The sequence below is a fragment of the Vespula vulgaris genome, chromosome 1 (genome assembly GCF_905475345.1).
Source record: "Vespula vulgaris chromosome 1, iyVesVulg1.1, whole genome shotgun sequence".
NCBI lineage: Eukaryota > Metazoa > Arthropoda > Insecta > Hymenoptera > Vespidae > Vespula > Vespula vulgaris.
The window spans coordinates 6,252,853-6,274,845 of NC_066586.1; the positions used below are offsets into that span (position 1 = coordinate 6,252,853).

General features: G+C 28.6%; 1 protein-coding gene across 2 annotated transcripts in view; it reads right to left on the reverse strand.

Moving 5' to 3' along the window:
* The window catches only part of LOC127065320 (uncharacterized), a 64,698-nt gene that overhangs the window by 40,353 nt on the left and 2,352 nt on the right, over positions 1–21,993 (reverse strand). The window lies entirely within an intron of this gene.

The following is a 21,993-nucleotide window of genomic DNA, read 5'->3' on the forward strand; positions in this document are numbered from 1 at the left end:
ATGAGCACGATTGAGTTCGGTTAAGATCAATGTTGATCCGGGATCCCTTTTACGGCTTATATAGTCTTATATGTAAAATTACATAGTGATTACAAAAGTATATATATAAATTATATATAAGTTCTTTTATATAATATAAAATTCTTTCGCTTATCGCATTTTTAATTAACATTATTTTTTGAAGTTCGATATGCCATAATTATATAACGAGTAATAAAAAAATTAATTGTTTATAATTGCCAATAGGTTTTCCTATTTAATTAATTTATCTATGTATTTTCTTTAATTACTTTATAAGATAATCTTAAAAAAAAATATTCACAATCGTCTATCAAGCTTTTTCATTCTTTCGATAATATTTGATATCTAAACGTGTGTGTGTGTGTGTGCGTGCGCGCGGTTATATGTATATATACATATGTATTATGTATGTATGTATATATACATATGTATTATGTATATATGTATGTATACATATGTATATACATACACGTATATTTATCGATTAAAAGCAAAATCTTTCCTTAGCGACAAATTTAATTACTTGACAAATTATCAAAAATTTAGAGGACGCGATAAGCTCTTTCACGTGATCGTAACTCGTGAAAATAATTCTTTACTTTTTCTTTTTCCGTTATATACGGAAATCGTCGAAGATTGGATCGATACGGATCGTCGATCATGTTCGAACTTCCTGGGTCATTTAACGTTCTTTCTCTTTCTTTTTTCCATCGATCATTACAGAAAAGTATAGGAATTAGTGGTATGATTTTCAAATTGAGTTCGTTATTGAGAATGATCGTTGAAAAATTATGTTGGAATCAAACGTTGTTAATGTTTAAAACGAAGTCAAAAACGTTAAGAGAGTACTGCTTGAATGACCCCAACCAATGCGAATACACTCGGCGTATAAATTATATTATACTTGTTTACGTGAAGGCTGCTCAAATATGCGTGTATTGGTGCATCTACACATATACGCATACATAGAAGGATTCGAAATTGACGATTCTACGTGTCGAGGTAAGATATGTACGATATCTCTTACGTGACGTCACGATATCAATAAATCGTCATTAAGCAAAAGATCGATCGCGGGTGGTGATCATTTAACGATAGATAAACACTCATTTTTTGTTTGTTCTTACTTAATTATTTATATTTATTTTTTGTCTTTTTCCTTCCTTTTTCTTTTTTATTTTCAAAGAAGCCTATAAAGAGATATAATTGTTAATTACTTTACGATAACACGAATCGCTCGCAATTTTCTTCGAGAACGTTCGACTCTCCTCAACCTTTCTCACCCGTTCACCATCTTTTAACTCGCTCTTGGATACATTCTCGTGTCGTTGCTCGAAGAAGGTTGTTGAAAAACGTACGCGAAGTACGTTTCTCTTTTACACGCGAGACCTTCCTGAATGAAACGGTCGAATTATACATCTGTATGTATCGAAGATATTTTTTTTTTCTATATATGTATTTACGTATATTTTAATTAGTATCTTACACGTACGATAATCGATTTTCTGACGTCTTCTATCTCTTTTTGGTTGGACGTTGTTATTAAGAAACATTTTTGGAGTGGGCGGATATTCCCGAGACTAATCATCTCCAATTGCGTATCATCATTTATTGTGCGTGCTAAATATCGATTTAAAAAACTGATAATTAAACGAAAGGAAAAAAAAAAGGAAAAATGATTTTATTTTATTACAAAATAAAAGCAAACTCGTTACCACGTTTAATCAATACGTTTGATCGTTCTTGTATCGTTCGATATTTAAATTTATGATTTTATTTTCTTGCCTCAATTTTTTTCTACTTTTTTATGAAATTGTAAATGTCTGAAAATTAGGAAAGAGTAAGATAGAGAAATAGTCGTAGAATCGCGTGTATGTCTCGTAATTAGCACAAAGTGTTATTCACCGTTCGTGGTTACGATCAGGACGAAAGAATGTAACTTCGCCCACATCGAATGAAGACCGTTGATAATCATTTTTGAACCCCCTTAACCTTGCGCGCTCGCGTGCAAACTGATGATATTATCATGAATACGATCTCACGAACATGTACTCGTTTGCAAAAGAAAGAGAGAGAGAGAGAAAGAGAGAAAACACGTTTCTATATACATTTTTATACATTTTCATTTTGCAAAATTTGCGAATAAAATATTAAAAGCCAAGTGATGTTAACAAATGTGATAGATTAAATAAAATCGTAGAAATTCTAAACGAATTGTTTTTTTTTTTTTGCAAATTTTAAACAGAGGATAAATATGGGTAGACAGACGTATAAAGAAAATGTAAGAAGTATGTACTATAGCGATGGCACCTCTGAATATTAATTGCTACAAGTAAAGGTACACATATAAAAGAGATTTATTCGTTTTACAAATTGAAGTTGGTGGTGATAATCATCGGAGAGGCCTTATAATTGGTCGACATAATTAAATAACAATCAGAGATTTGAGATATTAAATATTTTTATTTTACTCTAGTTATCGTAAAAATATTAGGCGGAAATTGATTTGAAAAAATTGACAGAAATCTGAGGGGAATCCCTCAATAAAAATGATTTTGATAGATAGATGATATTGATAAATTAAAAATGATACGTTTGGACAATGATCGATAATATAGAAAAAGAACCAGACGATTATGCTTATCTTTAAAGGTACCAATGAGGTCGGCCTCTGTTAGTACAACGACAAATGTTTATGTACGTCGTACCGTTTCATTTCTCGAACGTCTCGCATCCGGACGCGACTCGCGTATTTCACGATCATCGTATCGTCGAACGATCCATGCGCTTGCTTACGTGAGCTCCTCGCGTGCTCGCACATTTCACATATTTTAGTTAGCTAGCCGAAAGAGGTGCGGTCTCTATTGCGAATGCAAAATGCATAAAGGTGAGGTCTCTGAACGCGATACGATTTCGGCTATGCAACTTTACGTCATCGCCATCTTTTTGCATCAATATAACGTAACAATTAATATTTCCATGATTTTTTTATCAGAAATATTTAGATAAAGTTAAAGGATATAGCTATACCGATTCGTACGAACTAAAGATTATAATTTATCGATTATATATACGTATTGAAGAAATATTCCAACTTCTTTATTTTTATTTAAAAACTTTTTCAAAATATATTATATACTATAAATGTTATTAAGTTAATGTAACAAAAAGAAGAAGAATAATAGAAAAATTATATTATTATAATATTTATTATAAATTACATATATATATTATATATTGTTTTGTATTGTAATCTCACTTGTTAAATATTTGATCAACGTATTAAATAAGAAATAACGAACGTATTTAGTAACGATGTAAGCTGAGTCTCAAATTTAGATAATTCTAAATTTGGGACTCGAATAAAAATGGAAAATTTTCAGTTTCATACGAAATATGATTTGCAATAATGACCACATTTTAAAGTAATCAATTTAATAGCTTTTTAACTATCCCTTCTTATTACTATACTTTTCGATCTTTCGATATATCCCTTGGGGTCGTTAAATTATAAATTACAAATACCAAGAATCTTTTAATTACTCCTACTCGATGATTTTGTTCCTCGTATACACGATGCCGCACGTGACACGAATTCCTAACATTTACCACATAATCTTTATAATAATTACCGTCTCCTCTTCTTTCTTCTTCTAATCGTATAATTGTACTTAACGCAATTTCAATCGACGAGGACAGTCATTCCATAGTGAAACTTTTTAATCGCAGTATCATAGTAAAGTATCCGTTAGTCTATACAAGTGATTCTCAACTTTTTATGCTTCACATACCCCCTAGAAATGTGTATCTAAGTCTAGGATGTCCTTCGTATAGATACATAAAACTATAATTACAGTATAACAATGGGAATAAAATAAAATGTGTGTGTATATGTGTCTGTATACGTATTAAAATTTGCGTTAATAAACTACATATATCGATAAATACAAAAACTGACATAAATCATTTAACAAATCTTAAAATTATAAACCTTTTGCAATATAATCAATCAAATTGTTACATATCAGGATCATGGTGTACTTTCAAAAGTTTTACTATATATGGGTATCACACCTGCATTTGAGAATCCCTAGTCTATACGTTTAGTCTGTAATAATAAAATGCGAAGGCGTACTAGCGTAACAGGAAATACGTGTAAATAATTCGAAATTTCTACTATTAATTTCTATGCGTGTCACTTTATGGAATTTCGTATCGTCTAATTGTTCAGATATAGTTGACTTTCAACTTTCTTTGTCATTCTATTATCAATTCCTTATTTTTTATGTATCTACTTGCATCGTAAACAAACATATTTATATACATATGTGTGTGTGTGTAAAATCTTCAAATATGCATATATATATATATATATATAATTTACATTGTACAAAATAAGAAACAATATCATCTAACTGATATTTATCTCGTATAGATAAAGAAAAGAAAAATATGTACGTATTGTTAAATGATTTACATTTTACAGAATAAATAACAATACAAAATATAACTGATGTTTATTTCGTGTAGATAAAAAAAAAAGAAAAGGAAGAAAAAGATAAAGATAGAGAAGAAAAATTTTAGATTGTTCTCGAAAGAATCGAACTTATCGTTAGACGAGATATTTCCCTAATTTATCATTTAGCCTAAGATAATCTTCAGACTCGATTAGTGCGACTGATCGTTACCGTTATCGTAGACGTAAGTGATAACGCGTTAACTCGGTGAAAGTAACGAGAGCGAGAGTCATACACGTTAAGACGTTAGTATTTATATCTTTACATGTGTGTGGGTATATATTTTTCTGTCTATACAAGCTACTAGATAAAAGTTTATTGCTTAACCAAAATAATACGATGGGCTATCGTCAAGAAATTTTCACTTATTTACGTCTGTATTTTTTTTTGTGTTTAACACAATGTGGTCTCTCTGAAACATTTCTTAATCTAATAATATTAATGATAATTGGATTCGAAGTCGATACGTTTCTTCATATTATATTAAGATCTTTTATCTTTTTTATTTTCTACATATCTTATCCTGTTTATTTGTAATCTTAAATAAATGTTCATTTTTCCCTGTCTATTGTATAAATTCCAGCTTCTCGATTGAAAATAGAAATGTATCGGTTAAGAAGATAAGGAGATACGAAAGAAAGCTCGATTAAGTTAAGCTCGAGCAAAGACTTCGGATAATTCATGATTGGACCATTAGATTCAATTAGAAGTCTCCTCGCGTGTTCGTCACGTTCTTCCTCGTGACTATGCTCAAAGTGGCTTTCATATGAAAGAGGTGCTCGCTCGAGAATAAACTACATGCGTATATATTTACAAATATATGCATCTACGAACATATATACGCATATACGTGCGTACTATATATTTACATACATGTATATGATGCCACGTCATTTTAATGTTATTCGTGATATGTTATGTGACAATTGTAAGACATTTCTCAAGATTCATGATATTTTTATTACTTAATTGTTTCTTTTCTTTTTCTCTTTTCCTCTGTTTTTTTTTTCTTTTTTTAAATATGCGTACTTACACATGCGAGATGAAACGAAACGATGTCGTGTCATTTTAATGTCATGTCAATTCGTATTATTTTAGTTTTTTGCAATAATTTTATGATATCCCTTGAGATACATAAAAATTTTTATTATTTTTTATATTTTGAGTAACGAGCCAGGAAAGTGAGAAATTCGCAAAAAAAAGAAAAAGAAAGAGAAGAAAAAGTATTACAGAAGATTCTTCATCTTTATCAGAGGAAGTAAGTCGTAATTTACATGTAAAGGCTAATGGACATTGCGTGGAGTCGTCGTCGTCATCGTAGAGGGTAGGCGGAAGAAGGAAGAGAGCAATCGCTTCGTTCGAAAGGCATAGCCAGTCGGGATCGTCTTTAAGTACGATCGGAATAACAATTAGATACCTATATCCCATTGCAGTGCGAGAAAACTTCGTCATGAATCTCGTCTATTATTCTTTGAACGTTCACCGGTTTAACCTTAGATACCCGTGACATGCGTTCGCCATTTTTTTTTCTTCTTGTCTCGTGCGCGCGCGCGCGCGCGTGCATACGCATGTATGTGTGTACAGATTGGACCAAAAGTTCCTACATTATTTTAAAAATCAATTATTCTTTTTCGAAACTCTTCAGACTTTTTTTTTTTAATTAGCTTTGTAATATTACAATCTAATTGAAAAAGAATTTAATCCAAAAACGCTCGAAGAAAAATAATTGCAAAATCACTTAGGTATATCTTACTCATTTCTTATGTACGTATGCATGTATGTATTTAAACTCATGATTTAAACTCGATAAATTTTACTGTCTTTTTATAATTCTTACATGAGAATAAATGAAAGATGATCTTGACAAAAAAATTTTATTTCATTCTTGATTCGATGAAACAGTGATTTTCGGAGGAAGAAAAAATCTTTCAGCGTGAAAACGAACAAACAGTTTGTTTAAGATTCGTGCTATGCACAAAGACAAACGTATAGATATTATGCATAGTATGTATGCCTATCTTAAACTCCATGTGCCTTAAGATAGTTGTACTTGAGTGCATAAATCACGTTTGTTCTCGCGATAATGACGAGTCCGAGAAAATCCCGTGTTTCTTCTTCTTCTTATTTTTATTTTTGTTCGACCTTGAGAACGTTCAATCTGATCGGAGGAAAGAGGACATCTTATATTTTTTTTCACATCTCTTTGCTTACGATGTATCGTATGTACGCACGTGTGTACACACACACACACACACAAACACGCACGCACGCACTTGCGTATGTTGATTCTAAATACAATACCCGTAATAATGTCATTTTCAATCGAAATTACTATAGCCTATTTTTATTAACGAGAATAAGCCCGATTCGAATTTTTCTCAAGTTTTTTTTCTTTTTCTATTTCTGAGTCATTTTACTCTCGATCATTACTCCTAGAATTATATACGTTGAACAATAATCTTTCCAGGTATTTATAGTTACATAAGAAATATATGAAAATTCGTGCTTATATCATTTGTCATTTCATTGTAGATCATTCATCTTGGAATTACGAATTAGACCAATAATCTTTTTAGATATCTATAGTCGGATCAAAAATATGTATATGAAAATTAATTTTTGTTATTTTCCTCTAGATCATTCCTCTTAGAAGTATAGGTCAATCAATGGTTTTTCCAGATATCTACAGTTACGTAAAAAACTCGTAAATTACGTAGGAAATTCATATTTGTTATTCTATGATATTTGCTCTTTTCTTTTCGTTATTAGAAATTAGATACGTGTATTAGAAATTTATAAATGTACACGTTTGAATTCGTTTTTACCTTCTTCCTTCTAATATTTTCTTTCTTTTTATATTTACTCAAGAAAAGTATAAAATGATAAAAAAACGTGTATATATATACACACACACACATTATATACTTGTGGTATGATCATCGTAAGAAATCCTTGACCCATCGCGAGTACTTTATTGATAGCAATAACCATGATTTATCCATTGCAAGTGACAGGATCGTTAACAAGATTTGACGTTGTGATATTAAGCTTCCATAAGTGTAATACAAAAGAAAATGTCTGTAAAAAGTTTCTTAAGAAGACATAAAATCCTGTAAATCTGATATAAAAGATAAGAAGACTAGATACAATTGATTTAATCGTCGATATTTCTAATAATAACTATAATCTTTTTTTCACCTTGGTAATTCCAAGATTAAAGATCAAATTCCGGAAGAATGATTATATTAACTGAGAAACGAACTAAGTTTACGGTTTAGTAACTGGATTAAGAATATTAAATTATTTCATTCCATTCGAATGGTTTGCAAAAGTGATTTACGGAGAAGCTAAGAAGGAGAAAGTTTCAAAGTGTCTCGATCGTCATTGTTTTTAACCGCAAGTAAGCCAATATATATATCTATATATATATATATATACTTCTTTTCTTTTATTGGATTACTCAATCGCAATCAATAGATCTTAACCATCTACACACCATGTAACTTTGAAATCGCATATTCATATATCTATATTTTTTCAATGTTATTTCGTTTCCTTGCCACAAAATGAATCGTTCATTTATATTCGATAATTATTATTTGCTAAGTATAACTTATACCATATAGTATATAGTATAAATATACATATATTTATATAATGCAGATGTTAATCTTCGAATATAAATCAAAACAATTAATTCTAAGTATGTTGTACTTACAATTAATATAGCACTTATACTAATAGAGATTATCTCATTAATTTTAAATAATATAATTTTTTATTTGGATATGGGAAAAGAAATTTGGATTATAAATGATTAATATAATAATAATGATCATCGTTGATCATCGTTATCGTATACATTTTGAAAATGTATCGTTACAAATGTATCGAGATAAAAGAATTTCCTAAAAATGATAGAAAGTTGGTGTCTCGACTAATTATCTGGTAATTCACCGATAGACTTTGCTTTTTAGCACGCAAACATCCTTCTTGGTGCGTTGCGACGCTCCCATTTAATTGACTTCCGACTGGAAAGTAATTTACTTACTTGGATAAACGATAAACATGTGTTGATAAATTTTCCACTAGCAAAGTTATTGAGAAAATAAATTGAATGATGAATCGAAGTATAGAAAGAAATCGAATAAAAAATAAGAGGAAAAAGTAAAAAAAAGAGAGAAGCAAAAAGAGAGACAGAGAGAGAGAGAGAGAGAGAGAGAGAGAGAGAGAGAGAGAGAGAGAAAGAGTACGATTATAAATAATAAAAAAAAAATAAAAATAAAACAGAAGATATTTATCATTAAAGTTTTATAAGAATTTAAAGAAACGTACCCAATGTAATTTATATGGACAGAGTATCCGAAAATTACCTGTACATTTCTATCTGTTACAATGGATACTTAACAAGTGTAAAAATTTCTTTGCATTACGTCATTTTACAAAACTTAGAAGCTTAGTTCTTTTTTTTTTGTTTTTACCAAGTTTTCCTATCCTAAACAGATGGCTTGACCGTGAAGGTGCAATTCATTGACCAGTTAATCTCCCGACATTACAATCTGTCCTGATTTCTTTATTTGGGGATTTGTCAAAGATCTTATGTACAATTACAGAAATTGACGATCTAAAATTACAGCTGCTATTGAAAAAGTTTATGTAAAAATGCTGTAATGTGCATAGAAGAAAATTTGAAGTATCGACTAAATGTTTTTTTTTGCTAATCGTTAATGCACATATCGAATATTTCTAACATTGTTATTTTCATAAAAGAAACTCTTCTGGAAAAATATGGATTTTCGAAATTCTCATTTAATATAATACGTATTCCATTGGAAATTTTATTAAATGATAAAATTGTACGGAGAATTTTGGATACCCTGTAGATTTCTGCGTAAAAGAGATATTTACATTATAATCGATTCCATTATTATTATAGTTATCTCTATCGAGAAGCATTGTAACGAACGCAACGAAATAGCGCCGTCGGACATCGCTCGAGGAGTTTTTAAACGGTTTCGTAAGACGATCGTCACAAAGTTTCGTAAGGAAGACATATTCTCCTGTCGTATATACATAAATAAATATATAGGTATATAGATAAAACGTATCTACGTAATGCAATGTAAAAACGTACTGAGAAAAATAAGCCGATTAAATGTAATTAAATGTAATTGGAATTATCGCTAATGTTGTATAGAACATTACATATATGTATGTTTATATTTAATGTTACATACAAAAGAAAAAACAAAGATTGTATATGTCAAGTTGTAAATGCATGAAAAGTTTTACAATACATCATACAAAGTTATGCAACATTAACAACATATTACAACAATTTTATGTATAACTTATATACAAGGTTGTAAAATAATGAAACAATTAATGTGATACGTGTAATGTTCTATCTATAATTTTACCACATATATAATTTTATTATATACCTATAATCTTTTTATGTATATATATATTTTTTACAAGTTTTATATATAACATATAATATTACATACGTAACTATAACTTCGTATATAAAATTTTTCTACCTACATACGCCTCAATGGGATATCTAATTTGTCCAACATTTTTTTCTTTTTTCTTTATTTCTTCACCCAAATCGTATAAGATTAGAATCCTCTTCTTTAACTATAACGTAAATGCACAATTCCTAGGATAAATCTAGGATTTCCCATGTAAGGAATCTAAGACTAGTACGAGCCGTTACGTACAAAGACACGTCCGTGAATAAGAAAAATAATCGCGTCCTGAATTTCCACCTTTTCAGCGTGATTTCTTTATACAATACGATCGACTTAACGTCATCGACCCAACCTTCTTCCGAATGACGAAGCAGAGAGAAAAAACTATGTCCTTATATCTTTGTTTTCTCTATTCTCCTTTTTCCTTTTCTTTTTTGCAGATAAAATTCTCATGAGATTTATTAGAATTAAAAAGGAATCATTCCATGTTATAAAATTAACTCTTTGTTCAGCAATCTAATTTCTGTGTTTTATATCTAAAAGAAAAAATAATACAAAATATTATCTTGTACATTATAAAATATAATAAATTATTATATAAACAGATATATCCTTTTTTATATCTTTTTTTCTATCTAATTTTATACCTTTAAAATATATCTCTTACATTATATAAAAAACATTTTATTATTATAAAAAATTATAATTACAAATACTGTAAAACTTATACCATATAACATATACTTGACAAATCTTTAGATCATTAATTAATTTTATAACAAAAAAAAAAAGAAAGAAAAAGAAAAGAAAAAAAAATTAAAAAAAGAAGTACACTCATACACGTAAATACCCATGTAGTTTCAAAGTCATATAACGTTAAAGAAAATTAATTTAAAAATTACTAATACGATGAGGTAAACATATACCACTGATTGTTCTTACAAACAAAAGGACTATAGATATCAGTGGTTATCGATAGTTTTGAGTAAACTAAGGCGGAATTCCTTCGATAACTCGATACAATAAAAATAGAGTTAGGAGAAAGGAATGTGATTTATAAGGAACAGAATGTCTTTTCTGAAGAGTAGATAACCGCTTTAAATCGTTCCGATTTCGTTTTCCCGACAATTGCCGTATTTATCCTGACTATTTTGCTTTCGAAGATAGCAACATGGTACTGATAACCTTGATGAATTGCTCAGAGCGTTGAAACGTTAAATAGTGATTGCCGAGTTACGTTTTTATCATATGCGCTATAGCGCAACTAATTTTATGAATATACCGATTACGTATCATAATTGTTAATTAATAAATAATTCGAAATAAGATAGAACATTTCTCTCTCTCTCTCTCTCTCTTTCTCTCTCTTTTTCATCGAATGTTTTAAAATAGAACGACAAAGTAATCCAGTCCGCTAGACATCTTTCATGGTCATCTTTTTCAAGGTCACACCTTTCGTAACCTTTAATCGCACAATCTTAAGTACACTTAAATGTTATATACGTAAATACGCATTATGTACAACGTATAAAATGTTTCATAGTACCGAAATTTTAATTATGGAATGCAACGTGTGTAAGACAAGAATATTATTCTCTTGTCATTCTTAATTCACGCCTAACGACATTGAATTAATTTATATTGTCACGTATGACGTGCCATTGTCTTCTTCTTCTTCTTCTTCTTTATTTGTCGGGTTGTTATAAAAGAAAAAAAAAGGAGAAGAAAAAAAAAAGGAAATTGTCAAATGTTGTTGAGAAGAAAAATTTGTGATAAACTGAGAAATTCCAATGACGTTGCAATGAAAAATTTTGTTACTTCATGTCACGTATATAAAAACTTTTGTTAGATAGGAGTATTATGATAATAAGTTAACTTCAAAGTGACTTAAATCAGTTAAATGCAAAATGAGTTACATGATGAGTACTATATATTTAAGGTATCGTACATTTATATTTATATTTATTTTATATTATTATATCTCTTGTATTTTATTATATTTGAAGAAAAATTTATCGAATATTGTATATATAAACATTCATAAAAGATGACTATGAATATATATATTATATTTGCTTATATGATTATTTATAGCATTTTATTTATTTTATATTATATTTTAAAAGAAACGTACGATAAGAAAACGCCATTTGAGATATAATATCGCATAATCTATGCAATTTGATAAAGGTAGACAAGTATAAAGGCTAACTTAGATAATAGAACGTATAATATCACGAACAAAGACGAATATCTATGACAGATAACGCAAATGCCCGTAAAACATGCTAAAACGAGATGATAAGAATAAAACTCTAGATGCTGCGAGAGATCATTACATTATAGTAAGTCTCTGTTAGGGTATTAGTAAGCAAACAAAAAAGGAATCACGTGTAACGTAAAACATACAAAAAAGGATTAACAAGTATTAATAGTGTGATATATGTGTACGAGTATAAACTGTAGAAGAATAGTGCAAAACATCTACGTAGAGAAACATAGAACGTAAAATTAGACGTGCATATACGTGCGTCATTGTAAATATTGATGAAAAATAAATATGCCGGAAAATGTTTCGTGAATTAGATTAATATTTTAACGACAGAAGAGAAAAAATAAATAAATAAAGGAAAGAAAGAAAACGAAGAACAATTACTGATGTAAGTCTAACAAAAATGCCAACATGACACAAGGTTATACTACTTCGTCTAACACGTGATTTGTGTCAATTTTACAATACGTATTCTACGTTGTGAAATAATTCAGCAACGTGATTGCTAGTAGAAGGAATGAGAATCATGATTTTTTTTTTTATAATCTATGTATCGAAAATAGCATTGATCCTCATTTTAATACATTTATCAAGGTAATGAGATTAAAAGCGCGTACTTGAAAAATATTTTTATTTTTTTATATTAAACGTGTGTATATATCTAAATGTATTTCCCGAAAGAAAAAGAATCGAAAAGAATAGGAAAATATAATGTCGAAGAATCATGACATCTCCTTTACTATGCAATTTTTGATCCTGCATAAAAATTTGTAATACATACATACATACATACATACATATATATATACACATACATACATGTAACATTACGTATATGTATAATTGCGAAAGTCAAACAGATATCCGTACATACTTTACCATGGACATGCTCGGCTACGTTCACTCGTTATTATTCGAATGAGTAGAATAGTATCGGGAGCGATTAGTCAACTACGTCAGACATATTTTTCAAAACTCTCAACAAGATTATATTCTTTACTTCATTCGCTTTAATATACATAATTGTTAAAGGAAAAATAATAAAAGGATAAAACAAATAAAAAAAAAAGAAAAGAAATGAATAAATAACTTCATTAATATCAAGATAAGAATGCTTCGATATATCAAAATAACAATAAATCGATGAAAAATCATCGTAACTAATTATAATCAGGAAGGTATCTATGCAAGATGACACTTCTCCCAGAGATGCAATCGCAAACGACGATCAACATATCGTATTACGTAGAGATCGATGTGCGTAATAGAAAGAATATTAAAAGATGAAACTTGAGAATCTCATATCCGTATTGTTTCTTTTTTAACTGGTAATTATAAAATTTCGAAATAGAAGATAGAATTTTTGTGACGCTGAGAAAGAGAGGGAAAGAGAGAGAGAGAGAGAGAGAGAGAGAGAGAGAGAGAGAGAGAGAGAGAGAGAGAGAGAGAGAGAGAGAGAGAGAGAGACGGAAAGAAAGATAAAGATAAAAAAATGTAGGAAAATTTGACAGAAGATACAAATCATTTGAGAGATACATAATTGGTTACTTCGAGTAATGCAACAAGTACGTAGAATGGTGTGTACGACTCGTTATGTTCATTCGAGAACGTTAATTATTGAAAAACCAGTTTCTCGCCTCCGCGCGACGAGAGCGCCAATGGCGATTACGTAAAGACATAGTTTCGTGTTTTAATTAAAGTATAAGACCTCTTAAGGACGTAGAGGGTTAGCACGTATATATATATTTATATGTATGTATGTATGTATGTATGTATGTATGTATGTATGTATGTATAAATGTGTGTGTGTGTATGTGTACCTTAAAAATCAACTAATCTTTTTGGAGAGTTATTAATTTTTAACTCTTGACTCAACTTAGGAACTTTGGCTCACCCTGCATATACATATATATTATTTATAGGATCTCTGTCCTATATGTATACGTTTAACTTCATGGACCTCTTAGATTTAACTAATCAATCATTTTTTTCGTGAATTTATGTGATATTTATTTTTATTGGTTGTCTCTCGCTAGATTCGAAAAAAGATCATGGAGGGGAGAGTTTAGGTCAAGTGTCGTAACCTTAACCGAATTAATACCAACCACTTTCAAGTTTATCAAATGTTAAAAGTCTGATTCAAACGAAAGGACAAAAAATAACCTGTTAAGAAAGAACGATCGATTGAATTCGTCGATTTCTCTTCAGAAGATATTATAACTTTTATATAATATACCATGTTGTGTTCTTTATATTTCTCTTTTTATATCTCTTCACGTGAGTTTGTAAAAAGTTTTAGTGCAATAAAATATTTCCATATATCTGTTACACTTTATTAGAATCTTTAACGATATACAAGCTGGGTCAAAAGTTACTGGATCATTTCTAAAACCGATTATTCTTTCTCAAGTTAATTTTTCCTTCGAGTTGTAAAATTACAAGGCTGTGAACTTTTTTGCAATCTGACAAAAAATTTATCTAAAAAGTCTCGACAAAGAAAATCATCTAGGTACGATCCACTCTTTTTTAAATAAAATACAAAATTCAAGTTATATATTATATTGTTATCTTTTTTTTCTCTTTTCGTCACATTTGTTTTTCTTCATACGTTTTGTAAAAGCTTTTATTACGATAAGATATGTATTCAATTTATCTATTACACTTTATTAGAAGATATTCACTCTTTTTTATTTTTCAATAAGTGAAATATAAAATTCGATTTATAAAAATGATCGAATGATTTGATCAAATATTTTTGTGCGTCTTCGAAAAATAAGTAATAACGTAACGTTATGATATTCGCTGAAAATGAACGTCAACAATGACGATTGAAAAAAAAAAATAAATTTTCCTCTTCGTCTTATCATCTTGGTTGTATATTATTTTCGTTCTTTCTACTGAAATTGCAAATAGAAGGAAGATAGTTTACTCGTATAATAATACAAGCACGAAGTTGGTTAAAATCGTGAAGCATTTTAATGTCGCAGATAGAAGATAAAAAATGAAAAATAAAAAGACTACTTCTTTTTCGCCGATTTATATCTATTCGCATAAATATCACTAGCAATAATCGGAGACATATTCAACGAACTACTCGTTGAGTCATAATAGCTTTGAAATGTTCGTGAAACTGAATATTTATGACGGAAAAATACGAGATGAAAAAGAATAAAGTGAGACGATACGATAAACTAGTTTTTCCTACAATATAATATTTTTTTACTTATAATAGTATTTCGAGGTCATCTTGTTAGATAGGTCGTTGATTGTCTTATCAACGTCATCGAGTATATATAAAATTAATTAAACGAAAAAACTTAAATCTAATAAAACTTTAAATAAATAATTATTAATAGAAGGAGAGGCCTAAAAGTTCCTAGATGAATTTAAAAATGAATTATTCTTTTTCTAGACTTTTTAAACTAACTTCTTTTTCAAATTGTGAAAATACAAGTCTAGAAACTTATTCATAATTAAAAAAAAAAAAATAGCTCAAAGAATCTCGAAAAAGACATAATTGATTTTTAAAATCACCTAATAATTTTTTATCCATCCTGCAGTATCAAAATAGTAGTAAAATAATAATACTATGTATACTAATATTAGTGTAGTATCATAGCGTGTGTGATATAATAGAGAATAATATAGTATTAATATATACAAGGTGCTCGTAAACCTTCTCCACCGTTTCTCATCGTAAAAAGTTTTACCGTCAATAGCCGAAATTTTTTTTTAAGTGTATACTTTCGCTAATATTTGTAAAAAAGTATAAAATAATCGTTATTTCAGAAGTTTTAGGGTACTATTTTCTTACGGTTCTTAAGGAAACAATTTTCGACTCATTTTTATGAGGGGCTATTTGTTCAGGCTTAAATTTCCTATAAAATTTTAAATTATGATCAAAATGTTTGGGATGTTTGGGACGCTGTATATATCTATATATGGGGTACAAAAAGATAGAAATATTCAAATATCGAGATATAATAGAGTCATTGTAAATATGTCGAAAATAGAACCGTCCCTCTATTTCGCAGTTTTTGTAATAATTTAATAGCATACGAATAATTCAAGTTATGATTTATGCAATTTTTAATCTTTCTATATTTTTAACACCTTAAGCTAACCTGCATTATTCGAAATAAATTAATATTATCTATGAAAAATAATGAATTTTATGAAAGAAAAATAACTTTATAAACACAACAACTGGTAACGATAACTGGTAATAACTTATTCATACTGTAAATATTTTTTCAAGATTGAAAACAACCATTTTTCTTAGTATTAACATAATGTATTTAACATTTTTAACATTTACTTTATCTAATTAGATGATTATTATTTTTTTAATAATTCCATTAATTGGTTAAGTAATATTATGATTATCTTAGATTGGGTCTTTTGAGGTACTCTCATCTTTTCTTGAGTTCAAATGCATTTTTTTACATCTTGTATAATTTTATTATAATAGTAGTAATATATCTACGTGTTTACTAACATAATTATAAATATTATATACATATATAAAATAATATAAAAATATATATATGTATATGTACACATAAAAAACATAAGAGAAAAACTTCGGATATGAAGAAACAATAAAACTAGTAACTTCAAAATTACATGGCATTAAAATGAGTAAAATAAATCTGATAGAGATATTTTGTCGAAAATAAAAAGATAATGAAATGATTAATAATCTAATGTTAATTTTAAATGCCTCATCGATCGGAAACAAAGGCAAAGTTTTAGTCGAGAAAGTATTGAGATGGTCGATTGGTCGAATCATGCGTATCACGTATAAGGTAGTTATTTGGCACAGTGTGCGTACCTACATATTAGTATCCGAGTGAGCTCATTAAGTACGTCCGTACTCATTTGGCAGCATTTCAAGGCACCGTTTAATCGTTGAGAATCAACTATTAGGATAATTAAAAGGAACTCATTTCGTTTGCGCTATTCTTTCTTTCTTCCTTTCTTTTTTTTAACTCTTTTCTATCCTCTTTATTTTTTATATATGCTATAATTTTTAATTATAATTTAAAAAATAAAAAAGAAGGAAGAAAGGAATCATCAATCGCGTAAGTTATCGCATAACGATAATAAAAAAAAACGAATGAATAATGTAATGATTCCTATTTTATTGCATCGATATAACGATTATTGCTTATTAATATATACGAAAAAAAATATATAAAAAAGAAAACAACAATAGAAAGTACACAATGCATAATAGCATATAAGTGATCGTAAAACGCGAAAAGTTTTATTGTAAAGTATGGAAAGAGAAATAATCACTATAATTATATATAAAAAAATTAATTAATTAATTAATTAAAAATTCAGATGAGAAAAAGGAAAATGTATGTAGCTCGAAAGTTATATATATATATATGATTGACCATCGATAAAATATAAAAAAAGAAATGATTTCGTCGTTAGAAAATCATTTGGACTTTACCAACAGTGATAGTAAAATAGAACAATGTTTCGAGGTTAATCTCCGACGGATATGAATTACTCTCATATCAGTTTGTTTCGCGAGCTCATCCTAGCGTTACGAGTTAGGTAACTCTATGGTCACAGTACTACATAAACTGTAAAATCAAAACTCGTTAGATATGTCTTCCAACTTTGCTGTTCAACTATGTATGTTCATTATATAGTACATCATGTAGATACATGCTACTAAATTATATCTGAATTGCGCCTTTGTTCTATTTATTCCTTTCTTTTTTATTTTTCCTTTTCTTTTTTTTTCCTTTAGAAAAATTTGTACGAAATTTCATAGGAAAATTCTATTTTATTCTTTTTCTCGTAAGGAAAAATATAAAATGTGCTTCTTATTTTATTATAAAACTTTTTATGGACGACCACTTGTTATCTCGAAACGTCATTGAAATTGATTAAAATCAAAAGGATAACGTTAACAATCGTTTGTGTAATTTATTACATATTAAATGTCAAAAGTATCGCTATAATATTTAATGACATGAGCAGACGTTTAACATTTATTGAAAGGTATGAAAAGGAAGAAAGAAAACGAGTTTATTGTAAATTATGAATAAGCTTATATATATATATAGTATTATATAGTATTATATAGTAATACACACACACATACGCGCGCGTACACGCGCATATATATGTTCAGTGGTTCAGGATGTTAACAACGAAGAGTATGGATCTAAGATACGACGGATTCTGCGTGATCATCATGCATCATCATTGACCAATGGTCGAGAACTTTGAAGTACGTAGCAAGAATCTGTCTTTGTAAAAACATCAATTATATCGATAATAATCCGTCTTTACGGCGTCACGAGATTCCGATTATACATAATTCACGCGAAACGGATTTTCTTGCAACACGTAATTGGAATTGTAACTATGGAAGAAAAAGAAATCCTAAATATAGAAATACAAATATTTATCTTGGAAACTAAATAGCGTAATTTCTTTTTTTCTAAACATTTCCACATTGAACAATGTCGTGCAAAAAATTAGATTACTTTTTTGTCATCTATCGTTTAAAAAATGTAACAGATATAAACAAAAAAGATTTATCTACAAAAAATCTTATGTTTATATAACAATTATAGTAATGAATTGAGTAAATTGTTAATAATTTATAAATCGAAAATTTCCCTGAATTATTCATATAATTCAAAAGCTAAGGTGAAATTCTAAATGAGAATATTTAGAAGAAGAAACGTCGACATATAATGAAAAAAAAATTCCTCGTAAAATGTAAATGTTGACCGTTCTGATCGTCGTAGATTTAAAGTTACAAAAATAAAAGACGTCAGTACATAGGGAGGTATCATTTACAGGACTCGTTGACGCAAAGAAGCAAAAATACAAGTTTGTTAGCGCCAATGGAAGTACAAAGACGAACGTGGTCCAAAAGTCATCTCATTTATTTAATCCGTTCGTAACCAAAGACACGTCATTACAGGTGTGAATCATTTAAGCGTCTTAACCAACATCGTATGTTCGTTTGTTCACTTGTATTAATAATATTTGTTATGATATTATATACATTATATTAAAAGATGTCAAATATATCATGGAAATAGAAAGATGAAGTATAAATAATAATAAAAGAAAGAAATATGAATGAAAATAAAGTAAATTAAAGTAAACTTAAATTAAGAAAAAAAATCAATAATAATAATAATAAATCAAAATGTGTGGGTGTGTGTGCGGGCATAAAAAATATTTTTCATGATATTACGTATAAGCAAAAGATGCAAAATATAATAAAAATCGGAAAGATGAAACATAAATAGAAACAAACAAAAAGAGAAGAAATATCAACAATTAGAATAAACTTAAAATTAAGAAAAAATACTAATCAAAATAATGCATCAAAATTATGTATTTTTCCGTCGTTGTTCGAAAAAGATAAGGAGGAAAATTACGATCGTTTCAACGTAACTCATTATGCGTTTCTATAATGTGTAACAAGTAAGATTGCTGTTGCTGTTATTGTATAACGATTCACTACTACTAATTTACTAAGAGGATGCGCAACAAATAAGCAAAGAAGAGTGTGGCAGGAGTGAGAAATCGTTCTTCGGTTTTAATGAGCACGGTGATAAGGTGTGATTCACGGTCTCTCTGATGATATAATATGAAAAAAAAAAGAATACAAGACGCCAAGAGACATATAATATGTCGCGTAATCGATCGGATCATCGTGCCGGATTTTTAATATCTTCCATTTCTTTATTCATTCTCATCCTATACAAAATAATATTTGCATTGTATTCAACACGATATTTCTTGTAAATATTTTATCGATTCAAACTTACATCCGTTTAATTTTCTTTTCTATAAATTAATAATTTTCTGCAATTAATAATTCATTGAATCAAATTCTATAAATAATCCATTTTATAATGATTCATTTTATAAATGAATTATTATTGTTGTAAATTACTAAGAGTTCATTTGTAAGAATACTGTTGTAAGTAATATATTTCTATATTAAATATACAAATAAAAATTTGATCTACCAGCTTAATTCTTAAGCTTTAAAAAAAAATATATATATAAAATATCGAATATATGATTAAATAAAAATGTTCGAGCATTTTTGACGCAGATATGTAGAAATCTTTCTATAGACATTTATACCTAATCGACATAATATATTTGTTATATTTTCATCGCTATCTATTCTATTCTCTTATCCCATTTTTTATAACGATCTAATCAAACAAATGCAAACGAATCTAACCAACGATAGTTCAACAAACAACGGAGACTAGACGACTGTCCAAAGAACGATGTTTACCATACTTAAATCATCGACACGTGTTTCAACACCGTTAAGACGTAGAATAAGCCGATCATGAAAAATTCATCATTGTTACCTCTGTCTGCCTATCGTGATCCCGAAAGAGGTACAGTTATCTCAATACCGTCGATGCGAATTCAAGCGTGGCCTCTTTAAAAAAAAAAAAATATATATATATAATAAAAATATGAGAAAGAAAAAGCGTACAACGTTGTTTAGCAAGATTTGATCATACCGGAAGAGAGTTATTCGCCTATTTCACTATAATAATAATAATAATGATAATAATAATGATAATAATAATAATAAGGATAATAATGATAATAATAATAATAATAATATCTGTTTAAGTTTAACCATACGATCGAAAGGTGAAAAAAGGTGAGAATAAAAGAGAGTGGGCGACCGGCTTGAGAAAAATATTTTCCATCCCCACTATCTTAACACTATTCATCGATCGAGGCAGAAAAAGGTAGAAAAATGCGAAATGCGAAATGCAAAAGGTCGCATCCTTCTTATGGCGTTGCTTATGAAAGAAGAGTTCATTTTAAAATTCATTAATCGACGAGTTCACGCTTTTCTTTATTTTTTTTTTTTTTTGTATATAGAAACGTTATTATCTTTTTAATGACAAAAAGTTATTCAAGGTTAAGTTACTCAAGGTTATAGTTATTATCAAAAAGGTCGATTATTCTATCATAAAAAGAAAAAAAAGAACAAAAAGCAAAAAATACTATCTATCATACGTTCTTCTTTTAAATCGTATAAATTCTTATCTTATGAATTTCTTTTTTTTTCAACGGAAACAATAATTTCAAAGTTAATGGCAGCGATAATTTAACGTATCATATTCGACAATGAGTTAATATTTGCAGAGCTCGCTTGTGTAAATATTCATAAATTTTCCATAACGTAAAGATGAACGTTGTGAAACGTAAATATCTGATATACATACATTTATATACACATACAGATATAGATCTATCTATCTTTTATATTTGGATGTCTATGTATATGTGTATATATGTATATATATATCAACATAGATATGTTAATATTTCAACTGATACTAAAAATAATACCGATATTTGAAATATAATCTTTACACTTGTATCTAAAAAAAAATTATTTTACTCATTAATTGCCAGTGACATCGGCATTGAGTATAACACACGTGTATATCATACATGTAATTTCAATTAATAGAAAAAGAAATCACGATTTAATCATTTTCAGAAGATAGGAAGAAAGTAAACAAGTATCTATATATACCATATATCTATATGTACAAAAAGTTAAAATAAGTATGCATGTATTCATTAGATAAAGAGTTCTATATCTTTTAACGTATCTGCACCAAATTTCGTACGAAATATCGACATCTTAGAAAAAATATTA